This window comes from Chiloscyllium punctatum, chromosome 37, assembly GCF_047496795.1.
Source record: "Chiloscyllium punctatum isolate Juve2018m chromosome 37, sChiPun1.3, whole genome shotgun sequence".
Classification (NCBI taxonomy): domain Eukaryota; kingdom Metazoa; phylum Chordata; class Chondrichthyes; order Orectolobiformes; family Hemiscylliidae; genus Chiloscyllium; species Chiloscyllium punctatum.
Genome location: NC_092775.1, coordinates 37411656 through 37419414, shown reverse-complemented (window position 1 = coordinate 37419414; position 7759 = coordinate 37411656).

Sequence of the window (7759 nt, the reverse complement as noted above, 5' to 3'; positions counted from 1 at the left end):
TTCACAGTCAATATTTTGTAGGCATTAAGATTTTTAAAATGTGAAATATAATGGTAATTTTGCAGCAATTAACTGGAAGCTTGAATTTTCAGTTATCCATCTCTGTGGTGACTGTAAAATTAGCTCATCCAAAACTTTGTAGTTGTTATCTTAACTTGCACCAAATCCCATTCAGTCATTATTTCATGAATGTTGATTTGGTAAGTGTCCTGATTCACCAGGTTTAAACTGAAAATTCTCTTCCATGTATTCAAATCTCTCCATGTTCTTACTCCCTTCTATCTATTTAAACTCCTCCAGCCTTATAATCTTCCAGAATTCTGTTTCCTCCAAGTCTAGCCTCATATTTCCCTTCCTTTGTTTCACCATTGCCTTCACTGTCCAGGCTCTGGATCTGGACTTGCTTCCCAAAACAACTCCACATTTCCACCTCTCCTCCTGCAAAATGCTGCTGAAAACTTAACACAGTGGCAAAGCTTTTTCTTACCTGTTCAAATGTCACCTTCTTTAGTTCAATATCATTTTTTGGCTGTGAAGTGCTTTGGGCCATTTCACAATAGTAAAGGTATCTGTAATGCTGGGGACCATTGCGGGAGGCTGAGATGGATCATCCAGTCAGCACTTCTGGCTGGAGATTGCTGAGAAAGCTTCAGTATTTTATTTTTCACTTAAGTGTTAGGCTCTTCCATCATTTTGGGTGGGGCACTTATGGAGCCTCCTCCTCCAGTGAGTTGTTTAATTGTCCACCACCTTTCGTGACTGGATGTGGTAGGATTGCAGTGCTTAGATCTGATCATTGGTTGTGGAATTGCTTAGCTCTGTCCAACGCTGTTTATGCTGTTTGGCAAAAGCAAGTAGTCCTGTTTGATACCTCATTTTTAGGTACTCCTGGTGCTGCTTCTGCCGCACCCTTCATTTAACCAGCGTTGATTCCTTGGCTTCATTGTAATGGTTGAGTGGGGCTTATGCAGATCATGCTGGAGTATACTCCTGCTGCCGTTGATCGCTCTCAGTGCATCATGGATGCCCAGTCTTGAGTTGCTGAATCTGTTCGAAATCTATCCCATTTAGCAAAGTGATAGTGCAACACAACAGGAAGGAGGATATTTTCAATATGGTCAGGAATTTGTCCCAATAAGGTCTGTACATTGGTCACTCTTACCAATACTGTCATGGACAGATGCATCAGCATTAAATTATGGTTTATAATTGATGGCAATTTGCTTCTTAATTCATATTTAATTTAGATTGATTCTGGCTGTTAAAATGTAGGGCATTATGTAAAGTTAACTTTGACTCTTGCATAGAAAATACTCTAGTTTTAAGCATGAAAGTTGGTGGTTTCATTCTTTCAACTGGAATTTAAGATTTCTTTTTCTGAAAAATAAATCTCGTCTCTACTGACATTGTAAACTCATCGTTTGTCAGTTTCTGAAGTCTTTCCAATCTTCTGTGCTGTCAGTTATTTTTGCAGCCTTGTATATCTATTCTTTCAACTTGATAGCATCCTTAACTTACTTCCTTAGCCACAGGTGGTGCATCCTTCGTGTAGCATCCTTTCATTTCAGTGGAATGTAACATTATTCAGATATGAGATGTTTCCTTCGGTGTCTGCCACTCAGGGTGACCAAATCTGGTCAAAAACCAGAACACTTCATCATGGGATCACCAAGGAGACCTGAGGAGCCAGAGTAGATGAGAGGTGGTTTGGCAGATCTTGGGAGAGAGTTGAGGTGAGTGGGGAGAATCAGTCATTGAATCATGAATGAGACTACAACCAAGGCTGTGTGACCCTCCTGAGTCTCATACAATTAACACAAACTGCAAGATACAAACACTCACTGGTCACTAGCCCCTAGATTCATTCCATCAACCTGTAGAGGCTGTAGTAAGCTCAGCTCCACATTCTTGTAAGTGAACATTAAGCAGAGCTACATTCAAAAGATGTTAAGAGAGAACATCTTCCAGAATCCTACATATCCAGACTCCAATTCTAGGTGATCTGATATCACTTGGACACCACCCCTTGCACATAAGCTCAGTAGCTATTTTCAGACTAAAATTATAGTTAATCCTTTACTCCACATTCCCTCCACCCAAATGTTTTTTTATATTGCCCCTATTAACCATCCACCTTTAACCATGAATATTTACCTTTTTACTTCATTTCCCCTCACCCCCATGTGTGGAGGTTGGCCTAGTGGTGTGATCAGTGATGTTTTGGATGCCTGTATTTGGATCCTGCTGTTGCAGATGGTAGAATTTGAACTCAATGAAAACATCTGGAATTAAGTGTCTAACAGTGATTCCAGACCCACACTAATTTGTTGACTCTTAACTGCTCTATGGGCAATAGATCTTGGTTCAACCAATGATGCCCAGATCCCATGAATTACTTTTTTCAAAAAAGTCTCTTCTGCTTGTGACATTAATCTCCAACATGATCTCATCACTACTGAGGAACAAATAGTATAGGTGTGCTACCCTATCATTGTCTAGGAAGGTGAGCATAGGGTTGCAGTCGATAGCAATTTCTCTGCAGACTGGAATATTCCTGAATTTCATCAAAATGTAGAAGTGTATCAGTATTGATGATGAGACTTGTCTTTTTAAATCTGGAACTATACAAAATTTTTGTATAACACTGTTGACCGCAGGCTATGTACTAAATTAGCATACGTCATTTTGCATTTCTTAGTCTTTTTCCAAGAACCATCCTCATTCTGCAGATCATCTCGATTGTTAACAAACACTTGTCCCTCTATGATAGTCCTCTGAGAAGTTAAATGAAGAATTTGGTTCTCTCTTTCTCTCCATAGCTCATTTTTAAAATACAATAATGATATATTCAGGGTAAAGGATATAATTATTACACATTTCCCTTTGACAATACATTGGCACTTTGAATAGTTCCATGAAAGAGATACTTTTTCTTTATCTGTCTGTCTCTTGTGTCAATTACATGAAAACGTTAGCCACCTCTGCATAGAATTTTTAGAAATCTTCTTTAATCTGTTATTTTTCAGTCTCCAATGCTCTACTTCATAGTGTGGCTCTTAACAACTGGGCTTTTAGATCAGCAGTGTCTTTGAAGCAGCTAGACTATTACAATTGTTGTTTCACTTTGATTTGTTTGAGCTCCTGAAATTTCAGTTTTGTTGGGTAATCTATATCTAGGAGCTAGGAAGCATTTTTATAGATTGTCGATAGGACTCCATTGAAGACTTAACTTAGCTGTTTTGTAGACTAAGAATTCTTAAGCGTTGAATATTGATATTGCCCACTTTGTAATAATTATATCCTTTACCCTGAATATATCATTATTTACTGTTTACCATGATTCAAATATTACTTTTGTCAAGAAGAACATAACTTCATTCTTGGTAGCACATATTTCTTGGATAATTACAAAGTATAGCAGGCTGTTTTGAAGCTTGCTTAATGCAACCAGTCATTTCCTTATTGTTATTTTGGCAGTCAGCAGAAATGGCCTACCTTGTAGTGTGCCTACTGTTCAGCATTACTGGCAATGCAGGGTTACCAGCGATGTGAAGGAGACACAGTGCAATTAGAAAAGCATCCTTAAACACATGTTCAGTAGCTGTTTTTAGAGTAAGGGTATAGTTAACGTTATTCCACACAGGCATCCCCAGACACAAGGCCTGCAGAGACAGTAAATATACTGGGACCTGAAGGAAACCTGTTTGCACCATGCTCCCTGCATCTCTGGGAGTGCTAGCTGTGATGGCAGGGACCAATATCACAGTTGCTGACTGACAGAGGGGCCCTGGGTATAAAAACTGTTTGGGATCCTCAATCTCCTCCCCAACTTCATCAGCTCCACTCATGCTTTCGGATGGCCTGGAGGGACTCAGCTGCGAAGAGCTTTTGCCCGAAATGTTGATTTCGCTGCTCCTGGGATGCTGCCTGAACTGCTGTGCTCTTCCAGCACCACTAATCCAGAATCTGGTTTACAGCATCTGCAGTCATTGTTTTTACCTTGCTGAAACACAACTGCTAACCTTTCCAGCCATCATTGTACTGCCAACCTGCTGATTTGGGTACACAGCTCCTTGTGTACCGTATAGGGATAAGTGCTTGTATAATAAATAAGCTGGTCCAGGCTCCTCAGTGCTCCTAATACCCTGAGCAGAATGTTATGTTGCTCATACATGCACTCTACGTATTGGCAAAGGGGGAACTCCGTGAGGTTGACCGTTGCTCCTGGAAAGAGTTCACAAACCAAGACATGAATGTGCGCACGTGCATCATGGCCTCTAACAATTGCAGATCAAGGGCTTTCATTGCCTGTGGGAATTCGATCACATATCCGTACATCTGCTACAGCTGTTCCAAGTACCAACCTCCAAATAGTGATTCTTCAGGTGCTACTTCAGTGTATGCCAAAGATTCATTGTAACCATCCTCAGTCCTTCCAGGAAAGGTGTCCACAAAAGCTTCTGATTCTGACACTTCCTCTAGCATCTAGTTTTGTGGATTCCACCCAGGGACCAACCTAAATGCCTTTTCAATGAAATATAAAAATCCGTCTGCTCTTTCATATTGATGTAAAAAATTGTGCAGTGCTATTTTGAAGGGGAGTTATCCCCAGTGCCTTGATTACTATTTATTACAACAAAAAAAAATTATTGGATCATTATCAAGTTACTGAGAGTGGTCCTTGCTAAACAGGTTCAGGCCAGGCTGATTCTCCTGCACAGCCCTGCTCAACCTCTGTGGCTTCAATACAAACCCCTTTTTGCACTTGTGGGAAGATACAAAGAAAACTGCACATTACCAAGGAGTATCCGTCTGCAGGTTAAGTGGCAGACTGACTATCTTAAGCTTAGTAAAGTAGGAGGGTATGTTTGACTCTGGGAATTTTCATCAGCTAAATAAATAAATAAACCAAATTGCCTATCATATTTCCAATATTAGTGATTACAAGTTAAAAGTACTTAATTGTTTTTGCGCTGCTCTGATACAACAATATAAAAGCAAGTCTTTTCTTTTATTCCTGGTTAAACTGACATTAGTTTGGTAAGAATCTGAGTAATATAGTGCAGCTCATGTGTATTCTGCACTGGCATATCACAGCCTTCCTGCATGTAGGTTTTCTCATAAGGTGGTTTTGTTGTTTAAGAGCTTCAGGAACCAAGAACAACCTTGTGCTAATGTCCTGGAGCTACACCTCACTGAGCATAAATAGTGCAGCATGGGCGGAGTTAGAATAGACTGGAACTAGAACACTAGAATACAAGAGCAGATGGAAAGGAACATACAAATATGATAGATTGGTTCTTACCTAATGTAATTATAAGACCAGAGAATGAGGACTCTATGATTGCCGTGTAAAGCATCAATTAGTGTGAAAATATAATTTGTAGTGTTACTTTGAAGTCCAAGCCTGAAAACTGTTGTTGAATTTGTCTTTTCATCAACCTGTTTCTCAAACCTAAACACATAGCTTGGTGCCAAACTATGCAATAAAAAAGATTTCATGTCAGAAATATAATGCTTATTGGTAAATTGGATTAAGTTTAATCATTTTCATTGGGCAAGACCTATTGTATTTAATGTGTATAGCTCCACCCCCATTTGAGAATTAACATGTACTTAGCAGCCAGCCATTTTTCAAGAGTAATGAAGTCTTTACCAATAAAACAACAAATAAAGGAACTGAGGCAAAAAAGGGTTTGTCTGAGCCATTCATATTGTGTGCAGCTCATTGCGATAATATTTAGGTGAACATGATGGGGTTTTTTTGAGATCTGTATAAAACTGCTTAAAATGAGCAATAATGTTGGACACCGGCTTAGATTTTGATAAATTAACGGTTTACTTTCACACATGCAATTATTAGAAAGGAGACTTCTTAAAAATTCACTCACAGGATGAGGGCATCACTGGCAAGACCAGCATTTATTGCCCAGAGGGTAGTTAAGAATCAACCATATTGCTGGGTCTGGAGTTGCATGTAGGCCAGACTAGATAAGGTTGGTAGTTTCCCTCCTTAAAGCACATTAGTGAACCAGTGGGGATTTTCTGACTATTGACAATGGATTCGCAGTCATCATTAATTCCAGATTATTTTTAATGAATTGAAATCCACCATCTGCTGTGGTCGAATTCAAATCTGGGTCCCCAGAGCATGACCTGGGTCTCTGGATTAACATTCCAGTGATAATGCCAGTAAACCATCGCCTCAGCTAAAGCCTGAAAATCTAACAGATTTATAAGCCATTGTGTTACTCAAGAGGCAAATGTTGAAAGCATTTGTGTGACTATGTATTCACTGCTAATTTAATGAAGGCACTAATCTGTTTGTTTTAAACAGATTAATGTATCTGTTGAAACTGTAAAGAATGCTTGATAATTGTCTTTCATATTAGCCCATAAATATTACCACTTGTAATTTCCAAGCTACACTGACCAGTTGAAGAAACATCAGAGAATTGTGTACACTTCAAAAACTGTTCCAGAGATTAATAACCCATGAAAAGCTGCATCCGATTTATTCACAATGATATCCAGGAGGAACATGTAGTAAATGTCAAGGGCTGAATCTTATGTTTCACTAGCTAAGTGTGAGTTTTATTGTGTTTCATGGAGTGTTCCATGGAGGATTTCTCTCTGTGAGGCCTAGCAAGTTCATTCACTGTGTTCATTACCTTACTAAACTCATCTCTTTCACTACCTACTCTGTCTTGACAATGCCCACTCACTCTATTCTAATCCATTCTATTTGCTGTATCTGTAACAACCCACCACTATGGAAATACCCAGGAATTAACTGGCATTTCTGGCACTGGCTCTGTCTTTGGGCACTGTCTCTGTTGCACACCTGAACAAAGGCTGTCATTTTGGAGCTACTCTCATATTTCTTGATATTTACCTCAGACATGGTGGAGTAGGGAAAATTGACACCTCAGTTTATGGACAGCGACCTGGAGGTCTTCATTGATGGGGTAGTGCACAGATGAGATCACTTTCTCCCCAAAAGGTACATCTGAGGAGTTCACTACACGAGACCATGCCGGCTTGATTCAAGGTTTTTTCCAGGTCAGTGCAGTCACTGTCATCTGGAGGAATGTACAGCCATTTAGGAAGAAGGTCATTGACCTTCTCCACTTCCCCAACATAAGTGTCACCACCTTTTCTCTGACAGACCATACTCAGTCTAACTCTGCTAACTGAATCCAGTTCCCACCAAGGCTCATGCTCTATCACTCTCATTATTGCCTGCACCACCTTTCCTCACTCGCTGTCACCCAGCCCAACCTCCAACATCACAAAATCCTGGCATGTTCTCTCCATTACCTACTCACTCGCTTGGGACACCTTCCCACCTACACTACAATTAAAAGCTGTGCCACCTACTTTTACCTTCCTGAATACCTGCATCTCTCTCATTCCAGGAGAAAAGAAAAGCCCAAATGGGTAATAAGAGTCAAGCCAGATGGTGGGCTGCCTGATATTTGGCTCCTTACCCCCAGTGAAGAGAAGATCCTGACTCTGACCATTTCAAGCAACTGATTGAACTTGTCCAAAGCCTCAGACTGGTTTTGGAGGCTGTCCTGCTGCAACTGGATCCCTGACAAAAGCTATTTTGTTTTACTTGACTGAAAATTGCTGACTAGTAGGACAAGTATTTTGGCTTTGTGCCTGTGCTGAATGGTATAGCAATACAGCAGTACTGTGTGGCTGATATCTCTGGCTGATGGGGCAATCTGCAAACAAATAAGACAGACATGCTGTC